The sequence below is a fragment of the Rhinopithecus bieti genome, unplaced genomic scaffold, assembly GCF_001698545.2.
Source record: "Rhinopithecus bieti isolate Rb0 unplaced genomic scaffold, ASM169854v2 scaffold_9978, whole genome shotgun sequence".
NCBI classification, from domain to species: Eukaryota; Metazoa; Chordata; class Mammalia; order Primates; family Cercopithecidae; genus Rhinopithecus; species Rhinopithecus bieti.
In genome coordinates this window covers 952,026-967,924 of record NW_016806220.1, presented here as the reverse complement: position 1 = coordinate 967,924, position 15,899 = coordinate 952,026, and the positions used below count along the sequence as shown (strand labels likewise).

At 39.3% G+C, this 15,899-nt stretch overlaps 1 protein-coding gene across 1 annotated transcript in view; it reads left to right on the top strand.

The window, feature by feature from the left end:
* The window catches only part of TACR1 (tachykinin receptor 1), a 154,954-nt gene that overhangs the window by 15,529 nt on the left and 123,526 nt on the right, over positions 1–15,899 (top strand). The gene's annotated exons all lie outside the window — the stretch shown is intronic.

The window sequence follows — 15,899 nt, the reverse complement described above, 5'->3', positions numbered from 1 at the left end:
TGTCTTTTCAAGTTTAGGTTCAGGTCCATGAATAAGTGAAATGAGTATTTTCTAAAATTCTGTTGACTGAAATAAGTGAACTTCAGTGAGAAGCTTTTCTTCCAACCAATTTCCTAAATAATATCAATTCCTTATTTTTCTCTGTTTACTCATCACACAGTAGCACAGGACTTTCAGGTGAGGCAAAAGAATAAAAGAAATAACACAATACGTTATTGACACAGAAAACTAATGGGAATGGAGTCTTCACAGTAGTTTGAACATTTTTACCCCTTCAGCTTAAGGGCTTTGCCAGACAATGATATAAACGCAGAGAAAGAACCCCAGCTGTGTACTCCTTTCTGGGGTGATCCAGGCAAACGCCAGCTCTGGGCAGAGCAGGGGAGGGAGCGCTGCAGCGATTGGTTCTCAGTGAGCAGAACCTCGGTACTCCATCTTTTTCCTGGCATAGTACATAGTTTCCCGAGGAGACACATCCTCATGGGCACAGATTTTGGCAAAACCCTGGGAAATGTAACAGATAAGCAAAGTATAGCAATGCAGACTTTTTCACTTGGCTGTGCATTTTGTAAGACATTTGACCAGACTGTGATTAATATAGCTGTTGATTTAAGGATCTCAATAATTAACTTTTTAAGAGAAAAAACATAGATAAACATTGCAATTTTTAAAAATTTAACTTTTCTTTTAAAACATTGAGTTTCATTTATTCCAGGGCCTCCCTTCCCATAAACTATACAAGTAAGACAAGCAAGTAGATACTATCAAAGAAAAAATAGAAATAAATCTTACTTTGTGCCGCTAACGTGTTCTTATTGCATATAAGTTATTGGTTTCTAACATTATTTTTAATACAAGTCAAGTTTGGCACATTTTATTTTTATCATGACTTTGCTTTATTGTTGTCTTCTACTGACACTTCTATGAACACCCTCATGCTTGTAAATGTAGATCTAAATATTTATAGAGCTCCTACATCATATATACCTGAGCTTCAGGGATACAATAGCAAGAATCAAACACTATTTCTGTCCTCCAGGAGCTTACAGTCAATTAGGAGAAATTAGTATTAATAAGACATTAATCCAACGATTATTCAAATCATTGTATAACTATAAACTATCTTAAGAGCTAGTAAAGAACATTAATGCTATAAGAGTACAGAAATACATCACTTAACAATGGGGATACATTCTGACAAATGTGTCACTGGGTGATTTTGTCATTGTGCAAACATCATGAACAATGTGTAAGAACTTACACAAATCTAGATAGTATAACCTACAATACACTTAGGCTATATATGGAATACCCTGTTACTCCTTGACTACAAACCTGTACAGCATGTAAGTGTACTAAATACTGTAGGCAATTTGGAACACAATGGCAAGTTTTCGTCTACCTAAACATACCAACCCATAGAAAAGGTAGTGTATTGTGCTACGACATCACTAGGCAATAACAATCTTTCAGCTCCATTATAAACTCATGGAACCACCATCATATACGCAGTCTGTTGTTGACTGAAACATTGTTCTGTGGCACATGGCTGTATATGAAAATTCACAGTCAGTATGGTTCAGGGCTGAGATCTAAAGGAAGAGCAGTTCAGGGTGAGAGTGTCAGCTGTGGGCATTGTGGCGATGCTATAGATTGACCACATACAAGCCATTTACAGTTGCCTCCCCTTTGCCGTCCCCTACTAGTGATGCTGTCCACATCCCAGGCTTCCTTGCACGGAGCACAGGCCATGAGACAAATTTTGGGGCAGTGGGGGTACAGGAGAAGTCCCTAGGTTGAACTTCTCTTCCTGAATAAAAAGGCAGTGGCCACGAGGAGAAATACTTTTCACTCTTAGCTTTCCCCCTTCTTTCTGTCTGAAACACAGGTGAGAGGCCTGGAGAAGAGCACCAGGTTTCATTTATGAGAACAAGCCCTGTGTAATCCTCAGCCCAAGCTAAGGATTGTGGATCAGAAAGTTAGAAAGTACCTGGAATTCCCTTGAGTACATCACTGATCCTCAGACCAGCTCTAAACTGACTAGCTCTGGGCTTCTTGTTAAGAAAAGCAATTAAACCTCTAGTTCTTTGAGCGCTTGATAAACAGATGTTCTGTTATTTGTAACCAAATATAGTCTTAACTATTTAAGACGAGTGAGGTCAGGTTGGGAGGAAAGAGTTGTAAACAAGTTAACTGCATTTATGAAAACCCTGAGCAGGAGGAAGCATGACTCTTTGGAGGATCAAATAGTTTTCATTTGTACTTTCCATCTCTTACATTAAAAATTTATCCATGAATAAAATTAAAACAAAAAGGGAAGAAACATAAAATCACAACTTATAAGCACTATGGTAATTCATTACCACCCCAACTATTAATGGAGCCTCAGTAACAGAAACTCACTGCAGGCTGGAGTTCAACCAGATAGTCTGAGCATTATTGGAATTTGACCCTATGAATTCATCATTTATTTCATACTCAGAAGAACAAATGAATGAGAGTGGCATGACCATAGGGATAATGTTAAATCCACTATTGTTTTTAAAAGTAATTCTAATATCTCATTTTATATGGGGAAGGATAAATTAACTTTAACATCAGACAGTTAAGAACCTGTGGTCTGGAGTATGTTTTCTTTGTCATTTTTTTTTCCCCTTTTTTAACTTGCTCAGATTGTATTTTCTTTTTTTTTTTTTTTTTTTCTTTTTAAATTATTTTCTAAATGTTTTTAAAGGAAATTTTGGGAAGAAATTTTCAAAATGACCCCTCAATTTTAAATTCATATTCATTTTTTAGGCTAATAAAATTAAGAGAAGTGGGAGAATGTTGTAGAGTGGGGAAGAAACAATTGGTAGTGATTCCAAATAGGAAGTTATTATGATATTGAGGCAAAATATTATTCAAAACATGGGACGAGGGAAACAAGATTCCAGAGATTTGGGGGTGGAATCGGATGATTTAGTTGGCCATTAGATGTTTGCAAGGGAGTAAAGAGTTACAAATGAGAACGTGGAAGAAGTCAAAGCTTCTCCCAGTTTACCAACTTGGAAGACTGCTGGACAGATGGTTAAATTAGGAACACGGAGCAGGTTGTAAAAGAGCATCTACATATTCACTGTAAAACGTCTACAATATCCCCTGCAGAAATTCAACAGTTATTTATTGAGCCTCTGTTGTATCAGTTATATATTGCCACAATAATGTTGTATAACAAACAACCACATGACCTCAGCAGTATACAATGAACAATTATTTAGTTCATTAGTTTGGAGCACTCAGTGAATTTGGGCTGTGCTTGTCTGAATCTTGCCTGGGCTCACTCACATGCCTGGGGCCAACCAGCTGCCAACTGATCTAATCTGGGCCCTGGAGGGATGACTGGGCCACTTGGCTCTGCTCCATGTGTCATTCATGCCTCCACAGGCTAGCTAAGGTATGCTCTCATGGTTATCCTATCACAGCAGGATAATTTTGGATTTGAAAAGTGCAAAAGGCACACAGACACATGCAAGCACCTTCTCAAGTCTATGCTTGTGCCACATCTAATACCTCCCACTGGCCAAAGCAAGTGCTACAGCCAGACCAGATTTAATGTAGGGAAGCTATATTCTACCTCGTCAGTGACAAGAACTGCAAACACTCATAGAAAAGGGCAAGTATACAGAGAGGGATAAATAGTTAGGACCATTAATGTGATTAATACACACATCAACTGTAAGCCAGTACTGTTCTAGATTCTAAGGATACAGCAAAGTACAATAAAAGCCCATATTCTCCATTTAGAGAGATAGACACCAAGCCATAAACTATAAAATACGTAATTTTGAGTACTGACAAGGGTAAGAGGATAGAGAGTCTTGGAAAGTAGAAGGAAGCTATTTAAAATAGGGAGATTGCAGAAGGCTTTTCTGAAGAGGTGATACTTGAACAAAGACCTGGAATCTGCCATGTGATGATCTTAGTGAAGGACTTTCCAGGTAGAAGGGACAGCTAGAATAAAAGACCTCAAAGCAGGAGTGATATTGGCAATAAAGCCTGAGTGGTTGCATTGGAGTGAGTCAGGGTAGAGGCTAGGGAAGAAGGCCGTATAGACCACAATTATTAGTCACAGAAGGCTATGATATGCTGGAGTAACAGGCAAAACCCCACATCTCAATGGCTTTATCACGCAGCTTATTCATCACTCTCTCTAAGTCTACTCTATTGTAGGCACAATTTCTGTCCTGGGAAACTCCCTGAAAACATTACTTGATTGCAGGTTGTTTCCATCATGTGGCTCAGCCATCTTGACCTGAGCTCCTTGGTTGCTACACTAAAGGAGGAAAGAACTGAGAATTGCACAGGAGGTTTAACCTGTCCCAGTCCAGAAGCAATACACATCACTTCTCTTCACAATCCATTAGCAAGAGCTAGTCACATGGCCAGGCCCAACTTCAAGGGCTCTGGAAAATATGGGCAAGCCTGTGAATATTTAGTGAGCATTAAAAGTCTCTGCCACCACAGGATAAGCTTAGATTTCATTCTATGCGTGATAAGAAGAAATATGAGGATCATTAGCAGGGAAGGGACATTATCTTATCTACAGTTTTAAAAGATCATTTGGCTGATGTGTGACAAATAGACAGTAGGGGACAAAAGTGGAAGCAGGAAGACCAGTTAGGAGCTCTCCTGTGGTGACCCCAGGAAAGAGATTATGGTAGCTAAAAACCAGGATCTGGTGGTAGACGTGGTGAAAAGAGATCAGATTTGGGAGACATTTTGAAACTCAAGTCAAAGGATTTGCTGATGGAATAGATGTGAAATAGAAGAGAAAAAAGCACAGTCAAGAATGACTCCTAGGTTTGATGCTAAGCAACTGGGAGAATGGTGATTTCATTTACAGAGATGGGAAAGACTGGAGAAGAAATAGGTTCAAGAACAGAAATGAGGAGTCATTTTGGTCCCAGGAAGTTTGAGGCAGGCAGTAGATAGGCAAGTAGAGATACTGCGTGAATAAGCAGTTGATTTTTAAACCTGGAGTTCAAGAGAGCAATAATGTCTGGGATACAGATGTGGGACTTACTGACATATAACTAAAACCGTAGGACTGTATACAATCACCCAGGAGAAAGAGGAAGATAGAGACATTTTTCCTGCCTGAGCCCTGGCAGACTCTAAATTTAGAAAATCAGGAAGATGAGATGGAACTAGCAAATATGACCAACAAGGAATAACAGCCAGGGAGTTAAGAGAACTAATAGGTAAGGTATTCTGGAAGTTAAATAAGAAAGCATTTCAGGAAGAAGGGGTACCTACTGTGTCATAAACTGCTGAGAAGTTAAGTAAAATGAGGACCCAAGACTGGATGACTAGATTTCACAAAATGAGATCATTACTGACTTGAGAGTGGCTTTGTTCACGTGGTAGACTAACAGAAGAATGTGAGGGGAGAAGTGGAGTTATAAGTGGGAGAAAAAAGAAAGTATATTAGGTAGAAAAGTCATTGATCTAAGGGATTTTTTGTTTTAATGGGGAAAGGTATTGTAGCATGTTTGAATAGAAATAAGAATGGGGAAATTGTCAGGTGTGGTGACTCAGGCCTGTAATCCCAGCACTTTGGGAGGCCAAGGCAGGCAGATAACCTGAGGTCAGGAGTTTGAGACCAGCCTGGCCAACATGGTGAAACCCCGTCTCTGTTAAAAATATAAAAATTAACTGGGCATGGTGGCAGGCGCCTGAAAACCCAACTACTTGGAAGGCTGAGACAGGAGAATCGCTTGAACCCAGGAGGCAGAGATTGCAGTGAGCTGAGATCATGCCGCTGCACTCCAGCCTGGACAACGAAGAGTGAAACTCTGTCTCAAAAAAAAAATTTTTTTTTAATGGGGGGTGGGGAAATTGAGAGAAATGTATGATGCTAGTGAGGGATGAATGAATGTAGGAGCAAAGGTTTTAAGTGAGCACATGGGTCCAGGCTGGCCTTCAAAATGAAGTCAGTCTTCTGAATCTAGAGGGAAAGTGGACATATGGGTAAAGGTGAAGATAGACTGGTAGATTTTGTGATAAAACGACAGCTCATTTTTATTGCTTCTGTTTCCCCAATGAAATAAAAAATAAGGTCATAGATGAAGGTGAGGAAGGAGGTGTTAGAGGTTGAGAGGAGAGGAAAAGCGAAATCGCCATGTTGTGGAGCTGGAGGGTGATGTGACTAGAGAAATATTTGGGGATTATCAAGCAATGTTGAAGGGTCCCTTGAGATTTGTGAACTAATGGGAGAATTTAGAAATCAGTCAACATAAGGTATGGTTTCCTATCATGTAGGCATAGAGCAGGCAGAGAATTATTAGCATTGGGGTTTTGTGAGAGGAGTAAAGTGGAGTCAAGGGCATGTGTGAGGAGTGACTGTAGGGTGGTTCATGGAATCTAAGTGAGGTAAACAGAGAAGCGAGGACATGAGTGGGAGATAGAAGATAAAAGTGGCGCAATGGGCTGGAGATCCTGATGAGTATTAAGAATTGTCGGACTTCAGCTGAAAAGTGCATGAACTGGAAAGATAGGAGCCAACGGTCAGAGAGTAAGAGGCTTGAAATAGACATTTTGAAAATGATGTAGTTATTGTTGATAACAAAGTCCAGATAATGATTTAACATGAAAGTGGAAGGCTAGAGGCAAGTGGAGAAAACTATATTGGAAGTGAGGAAGACAAGAAACTGAGTCAGGGAGTTGAATTAATCATGTATGTGGATACTATGGTCACCAAACGTGAAGACAGGCACAGTGGTAGGGATGAAGACAGTGAGCTGGGGTGAAGAGGTCCAATGAAAGAGAGGGAATGAACAATAAATGAGTCAAGAAATGGCTTCAATATAGTGCAGCAGGCAGATGGTGTAGTCATGTGCTTCAGAGGGGGTGGGGTCTGAAAGAGAAAGAGGGAGTAAAAGTCTGGAAGTGGTGGTGGGGGGCAGCAAGTACTCCTGGTCCCGGCTCTGTGGTGGGCGGACTGTGGAAGAGGAACAGCCACCATCTGAGATGACCGCAGTGTTGGAAGTGGTTTCCTGGAACAGTCAAGTTTGAGGTAGTGAAACCTTTGAATAAGAGGATGAGGATTTTGCTGAAGACAGTGTTCCTTGGGGGTCAGGGAGGGCAGGAGAGTACATCAGACTAGAAAAATGTCTGGAGCCATATTGGACATAAAAGCCTAGTCACTGTTAACTGGAGAAGCCCAGACCTCTGGTGGTGGTCAGGGAAGTAAGGGATGATGAGATTGGTCCTGGGGGTCATTAAGAGGAAGGCCCATAATCTTCCTAATTAGAGTTTCCTACCTGACATTAGATGCTGAGACATCTTGTGATAAGGCAGGTAGTGCAGGGAGGACAAGGTAGAGGCCTTGCAGTCTAGATGAAGAGTCTCAGAGGGCTAGCGGCCTCCCCCAGAAATCTGGGAAAGTTCATTTGGGGAGTGGAATGCCACCAAAACTATAGAATCTATTATGAGGGAATGGCTTGATGAGCTTAGCAAGGATAGGTTCAGAGGAGTTTTAAAGGAGACTGAAGTTTTAAAGGAAATTGAAGGGAGTGAAACACAATGCATAGTGTTGGCCTGGAGAAGATGCTCCAACCGAGAGGGGCACCTGGAATCTGAGATGCCCATAGCCAACTTAATGCTGTACTTAAAAAAAAAAATTTATAACGTCTCCTTTACTATAATGAAAAAATATATAGATATTACAATCTACCTATACAAATAATTTCAAGCAAAAAAAATCAATATAATGTCCTAACTGTATTATAAAAGAAAATGAGAAAAAGCAGTTTATAATAAAATACTCTGTTTTTCAATATGGAAATTGAACATCAGACACAAACATTAGGATAGAGGATGAATCTTCTAGGCTTACCCCTTTATTTAAAATAAAAAGAATGTAATAGCAACGGATGGCAGATGTAAGAGTAGAGTTTTTTTTTCCTGTTTTCCTTTTTTTTTTTTTTTTTGGACAGCTCAAATACAGTGAGCCATGCTGTGTCAGTAATGTGATTTCTGAAATGAGGATTAATTCTCGGTAATAAAACAAAATAAAATCTTCCTTGATGTATGTGGTAGTTAGCTTCTGAGAAAATCCAGGATATCTGTTTTCAAAGTTCAAAGTGTATATTTTCTATGATAGGCAGAATAATGCCTTCCCAAAGATGTCCACATTGTAATCCCTAGAATGTGTGACTATGTCACTTTACATGGCACAGAAGACTTTACAGATGTGATTAAGCTAAGGATATTGAGATAGGGAGATTTTCCCTGGGCTTTCTGGGTGGGCTCAGTGTAATCACAAGCAGCCTTGCAGTGAAAGTGGGAAGCAGGAGGATCAAAGTCAGCAGGAGGGTCAAAGTCAGAGAGAGATTTGAAGGTGCTATGCTGCCAACTTTGAAACTGGAGGAAAAGGTCATGAGCCACGGAATAAAGGCAGCCTCTAGAATCTGAAAAAGCAAGGGTCAAAGTTATTCTCCTAGAGTCTCTGGAAGGACATCTTGATTTTAAGCCAGCAAAACTCATTTTGGATTTCTGAACCCCAGAACTTTAAGAGAAGAAATTTGTGTTGTTTTGAGCCGCAAAAGGAACTATTCACTTTATTTTTATTAAGATCAGAGCTAGGTTCTAGGTTTGAGTAATTATAAGATTTTTCACCTGCATGAATATCTGGAGGGACATTCAAAAATCATTTGGGGCAGGGGACAATATTTCCTTGTGCAGGACCAATACCACTCACTGCAGGACATCTTGCATTCCTGGTTCCCACAACAAAATGCCGGCAGCTCCTCTGAGTCATTGTGACAAAACACACTTCCACAAATATCCAATCTGCAAAAGGAAGTACTCACCATCTAGAAGCAAAGGGATTTGAGGGCATTCATATCTGAGGACTTCTTTGAGCTAGAAACAATGTCAAAGATACTTTCACTGGCCTTTAGTTACTTAGAACTCAGTAGCCTCAAAGGAGACATTATTTCAGGGAAAATAATCAATAAACTATTGGGATTCTGATCAATCTATAAAGACTCCTGAATTGATTTCTTAAAAGCCTATGTTCAGCCCCTCCTCATCCTCTGCCCCTGAAATTGGGCCTGAGAACAGAATCTCTCTTTGGTAATAGAAATCATCAAAATCCATAGCTATCTAGTTTCCTAGGGAGATATCTTTAATGAAATCCCCAACCATTATACAAATTTTCAACTGGAGAGAATTAATACAATTAAATGGAAATAGAAGTGATTCTCCTTTCATTCTCCATTGCGATGGATTAAGAAGAGAGAAAAAAAGAACTTCTTTTACATTACACCTCTTCCTCTGTCAGGAACCATTTGTCGTTACAATAGTCCCCCTTATCCATGGTTTCAATCTCTGCAGTTTGTTACCTACAGTCAACCAGGCTTTGAAAATATTAAATGGAAAATTTTACAAATAAACAATTCACGAGTTTTACATTGCACACCACTTTGAGTAGCTTGATGAAATTTCACACTGTCCCACTCCAGCCCACCCAGGACGTAAAACATCACTTTATCCCAGTGTATCTACTGTCTATGCTACCTACCGCTAGTCACTTAATAACCCTGTTGGTTATCAGATCAAAAAAACATAAGTTAGGTCTATAAATATAGGGTTCAGTACTATCCATGGTTTCAGGCATCTGCTGGGGGTCTTGGAATTTAACCCCTGCAGGTAAGAGGAGACTACTGTATCTGCAAAGGTGTTGCATATTTAGCAACTGCTCTTAGTAGAGAAATATTAGAAAACAATATAGAATAGTCCATGGTGTTGCAGTGGATGTCATAGCAATGATACCACTGAGGGTTCAGTGGGGTATTTGGGGTATCATATCAAGAGAAAGGACCACAGAATTCAGAGATGGTAATGTGCAGACTGGGAGCCAAGTCAGGAAAGTCCCTGGGTTTGGGAATGAGGCAGGAGAGAGGGTGAGGAGTGAAGCAAGAGAATGTTTTGTTCCTGAGCCGCAGTGTTGTAATTAGCCCTCACCAGGGAGACTGGTGTTTAGCACATCAGGCTGTCTGTGCTCCGGGAAGGCGGTGTGGCTCAGAAAAAAAGGGGCAGAGTAAGACACCTCATTACAGAACTGTTCTTTGCTTACAAACGGGAAGATCTCATTTCTGCCTTTCTCTCAACTTAAGAATGTAGCTTGATCATTACCAAGTCAAAGAATGTTCTTTTTGGTGAGGGAAAAGTATGATGAATATTCTTTCAAGTTAAAAGAGTAGATAATTGTTGTGTAATTAGACAAAATTTCAACTTAGGATTGGTTGGAGGCTCACCCCTGCAGGGAGGTTGGGGAAGGAGCTGTTTCCTCCTTTTTCCCCAGCTTCATTACAGAGATGGCAGCTGCTAAATTCCTCCAGTCATTTCCATTCTTCCTTCATTTTTTACATTCGTTTTTTAGTTTAACCAGATCTGCTTGTCAAGTAGATCAAAAGCCAACTGCCTTGACGGAAAATGACCCCTAATTAATTATTATTCATTTTATTTGATAAACAATCCCAAAAGTCATTAATACAATTGGCAGTGATGAGGTATGGTATAGCTACAGTAAAGCAGGCTCAAAAAAAAATCACTTATTTATAAACAAATATTTCATGACTGGACCTTCCAGATTAATCTGGCAGTCAGGCTTTATTCTTGCAATATAATACTCAGCAAAACCTTGAAGTCCATGTCTCACATCCAGGTCACGCTGATGCAAGAGATGGGCTCCCATGGTCTTGGGCAGCTGTGCTCCTGCGGTTTTGCAGGGTACAGCCCCCCCTCCTGGCTGCTTTCATGGGCTGGCATTGTCTGTGGCTTTTCCAGGCACACGGTGCAAGTGGTCGGTGGATCTACTCTGGGGTCTGAAGGATGGTGGCCCTCTTCTGACAGCTCCACTAGGCAGTGCCCCAGTGGGAACTCTGTGTGGGGATCACCCCACATTTCCTTCTGCACTGCCCTAGTAGAGGTTCTCTACGAAGGCTCACCCCTGCAGCACACCTCATCCTGGACATCCAGGCATTTTCATACATCCTCTGAAATCTAGGCAGAGGTTCCCAAACATCAGTTCTTGACTTTTGTGCACCCACAGAACCAACACCACGTGTAAGCTGCCAAGACATGGGGCTTGCACCCTCTGAAGCAATGGCCTGAGTTATACATTGGCCCCTTTTAGCCACAGTTGGGACACAGGGCACCAACTCCAGAGACTGCACAAAGCAGCAAGGCCCCTGGCCCAGCCCATGAAACCACTTTTTCCTCCTTGGTTTCCTGGCTTGTGATGGGAGGGGCTGCAGTGAAGACCTCTGACATGCCCTGGAGACATTTTCCCTATCATCCTGGAGATTAACATTTGGCTCCCCATTACTTATGCAAATTTCTGCTGCTGGCTTGAATTTCTCCTCATAAAATGGGGTTTTCTTTTCTATGGCAGCATCAGGCTGCAAATTTTCTGAATTTTTATGGTCTGCTTCTCTTTTAAACATAAGTTCCAATTCCAAACCATATCTTTGTGAATACATAAAACTGAATCCTTTGAACAGTACCCAATTCACCTCTTGAACGCTTTGCTGCTTAGAAATTTCTTCCACCAGATGCCCTAAATCATCTCTCTCAAGTTCAAAGTTCCACAAGTCTCTAGGGCAGGGGCAAAATGCTGCCAGTCTCTTTGCTAAAACATTAACAAGAGTCACCTTTGCTCCAGTTCCCAGTAAGTTCCTCATCTCCATCTGAGACCACCTCAGCCTGGACTTTATTATCCATATCACCATCAGCATTTTGGGATCAAAGCTATTCGACAAGTGTCTAGGAAGTTCCAAACTTTCCCACATCTTCCTGTCTGCTGAGCCCTCCAAACTGTTCCAACCTCTGCCTGTTACTCAGTTCCAAAGTGGCTTCCATATTTTCAGGTATCTTTACAGCAGCACCCGACTCTACCAGTACCAATTTACTGTATTAGTCTGTTCTCATGCTGCTAATAAAGGCATACTCGGGATTGGGTAATTTATAAAGGAAAGAAGTTTAATTGACTCACAGTTCCACATGGCTGGGGAGGCCTCACAATCTTGGCTGAAGACAAATGAGTAGCAAAGTTATGTCTTACATGGCAACAGGCAAGACAGCTTACGTAGGGGAATTCCTCTTTATAAAACCAGCAGATCTCCTGAGACTTACTCACTATCACAAGAACAGCATGGGAAAGACCCCCCCATGATTCAATTACCAATGGTTCCCTCCCATGACATGTGGCAATTATGAAAGCTACAATTCAAAATGGGATTTGGGTGGGGACACAACCAAACCATATCACTGCCTAAGGTTCTCTGAATATACAAGAAAATGTTTCCTCTCTCAAATGGAAAAGTCAGATGAGAAGAAAATCAAAAGAGTCTGGCTAAGAGAAAGGAAAAAAACGAAAGAAATCTAAAAATGCAACTTCGGAAATAAAATTGCATTGAAGGTAGTAATGGAAACAGAAAACCCAAATTTGTCATGTAGAAGAAAAATTCAAGTTCTAGAACAGAGAAGAAAGGGGGAAAAAAGTGAAAACTAGAGAGAAAATTATTAGTTATGAAAAGACAAGCCAGAAATCCAACTCCACATACTAGGTATTCTTGAAAAAGAAACCAGCATAAGTTGAATAGCCATCATAAAATTACAATAGAATAAAAACTTTCCTGAGCAGAATCTGCTTTCCAGAATCAATATAAAATGAGCTTACATATTCAAAGTAACATTAATGGAAAAAAAAATCTATACCCATTAATATTCCTTTCACTTTATGGTAAAATTTTGAATTCCAAGTTTAAATTATAAAACGTCTTCATCTATCCCAGCAAGAAAATAAAAGATAACTAAAAGGAAACAAAAGTATTCTGATCTCAGTCTTCTGATAGATGGCAATAAATGTCAGACAGTAATTGAGCAAAATCCATACAGAATTTTTAGCAGAAAATATTATGACCTTATATACTTAGCCACATTGTTACTCATTGTTATTCCTGCATGAAAGATATTCTTAGATATGCGAGGTTTTGAAAGTAGAACAATCACATCCTTTTCCTGGATAAAAACTAAATCAATACAAAGACATTTTATAACTAGTGAAGAAATGAATCAAAATTGAGGACTCAAAGGAGGAAGAAATGATACAAAAGAAGTGATTATGAGAATTGTAATCTGTCAAATATGATTGCCACTCAGTTGTTATATGTAATTAAATTGAAACCAAAAAATGAAATTAAAAAAAAAAGCCTTGAAAGAGATTTATATTTTATTAAAAACAATAATACTTTTCAGAAAGTATTAGACAAAGATTTAGTTAGGGTTGGAAGGTAGAAATAAGTATTTGCCTTAAGAAATAAAGTGATTGTAAATTAGGTTATTCTGATTTAATAATTACAGAAATGTAAATTAAAGTGTATTTTACCTAATATTTCTTTGTATTTTTTTCTGATTACAAAGGGAAGATATGTTTATTTTGGAAAATAGAAAATCAAGTAAGGGAAAAAGTCTCTGGTAATTACAACACCCAGAAATAATTATTGCTGCTATATTCACATTTCATCATTGGAACTAGGCTGCCATACTTAAACAATTTTGTAATCTGCTTTTTACATGTAACTAAATAGATTCTTAACCAAAATGATTTTGAATTACTGATAGCAAAACATCCCATTTGTATCAGTTTTCTATTGCTACTGTAACAAATTACCACAAATTTAATGGCTTGAAACAACACAAATGTATTATCTTACAGTTGGGGCAAAGTCTGCCACAGATCTCAGTGAGCTAAAATCAAGGTGTTGGCAGGGCTGTGTTCTTTCCTGACACTGGAGGGGTGAATGTTTCCTTCCTTTTGCTAGCTTCTAGAGGTCAAAGGCCTTCCTTGGCTCACTGCCCCCTTCCTTCATCGTCAAAACCAGCAACACAGTGTCTCTGTGACCATTCTGCTGCTACCATGTCTCTCTGGGACCACAGCTAAGAAAGATTCGCTGCCTTTTAAGACCCCACCTGATTAGATTGGGCAGACCTAATTAACCAGGATGATCTCCCCATCTCAAGGTCCTTAACTTAATCACATCTGCAAAGTCCTTTGTGCCATGTCAGGTAACATAATCACAGACTCCTAGGATTAGGGTTTAAACTTTTGGGAGTGGAGGGGGCACTGTTCTCCCTATCCCACTGTTATATGGTCATAGCTCATTTAGCCACCTCTCCTTTGACATTTGTTTCAAGATTTTAAAACTAATAAACAACAAATATTCTTCTATATAGTCTGTGAAAACTGAGTATTTCCATAGGGCAAACTTCTAAAATTGGAATTTCAAGTCAAATACTATTTTTTTAAATACCAAAACTCTTGACATGTTGGTAAATTTACTTCTTGAAAGTTCTGAACTCATCTTTCTCCAGTGGTGTATGAAAATGCCCAATTTTGCTTCTTGGCAACTGGGGACCATGTATCTACTTTAATTTTTTTTACATTTGACAATTTGATAAGTAAACAATGGTATCACATTATTGCACTGACTACATTTCTTTGATTACTAATGAGTCTAAACGGTTTTTTTTATATATTTTACTGGCCATTTTTATTATGTTTTAAAATTGGTTTAACTCCTTTACCCATTTTTCTATTTGAGTTTATTGGCTCATTTCTTAAATTGGTTTGTAAGAGTTGTCTCTGTGTTAAGAATATTAACTCTTTTAATATAAAATACAAATATACTTCAAGTTAGTTATTTTTTCTTAATTTTCTGAGATCTTTTGACATTCAGACTTTTACACAATATATCAAGCATTTAATTTGTTCACTACTGATTTTTAGTTTAGGAAGTTCTCTGTCACCCCAAGATATTTGCCTCTATTTCCTTGTAGTCTTTGTGTGAGTGAGATAATGAATTTTTTTTTTCAAATAGTTTAGCAATTGTGACAGAAGAATGTCTTGGCAAATGTTTCTCTCTTCCATAAATTTATAATGTCATGTTATATTAAATTCTTGTATGCAGTAGGGTTTGTTTCTAGGCATTTTATTACAGTTATTTGATCCATCTTTCAATCCTCATGTTGATACCACAATGTTTTAATTATTAGGACTTTATTCTGGTATCTGACAAGGCAAGCAGGTACCTTCTGCCACCCTTCAATATATGCCATGCTACTCTCTGTTTCCGATCTGTTGGGCCCTTTTGCCAGTTAACTTTCCTAGGTGAACTTTAGAATCACTAAGTCATGGTCCAGGAAGAATTTCATTGTGATTTTATTGGAATTGCATTAAAACATAAAAACACTGGGAGATAATTAATTTCCTTTCATTTATAAGCCTTCCCTTTTTAAGTTTTCCATTTTACCTCTGACAAGCACTGAATGTGTTTCTCATACAAATGTCCTGCACGTTTTAGTTTCATTGTTCCGGTCGTTTATCTTTTTGTTGCTAAGTGTGGAAAAATATTTTTATTTATTATATGTAGTCTTATTTAGTGTTACTGTGAGCATATTTTTTGAAAATCCAGGGTTTGCTGTCTATTTAGTAACTAACTGCTTCTTGGTATTAGCTCAATTCAAACTACCATAAGCAAAAAGCACATTTTATTATAAGAACAATAAGGCGAGGGGCGGAGCAAGATGGCCGAATAGGAACAGCTCCAGTCTCCAACTCCCAGCGCGAGCGACACAGAAGACCGGTGATTTCTGCATTTTCAACTGAGGTACTGGGGTCATCTCACTAGGGAGTGCCGGACAATCGGTGCTGGTCAGCTGCTGCAGCCTGACCAGCGAGAGCTGAAGCAGGGCGAGGCATCGCCTCACCTGGAAGCGCAAGGGGGAACGGGATCAGCTTTCCTAGCCAGGGGAACGGAGACACACAACACCTGGAAAATCGAGTAACTCCC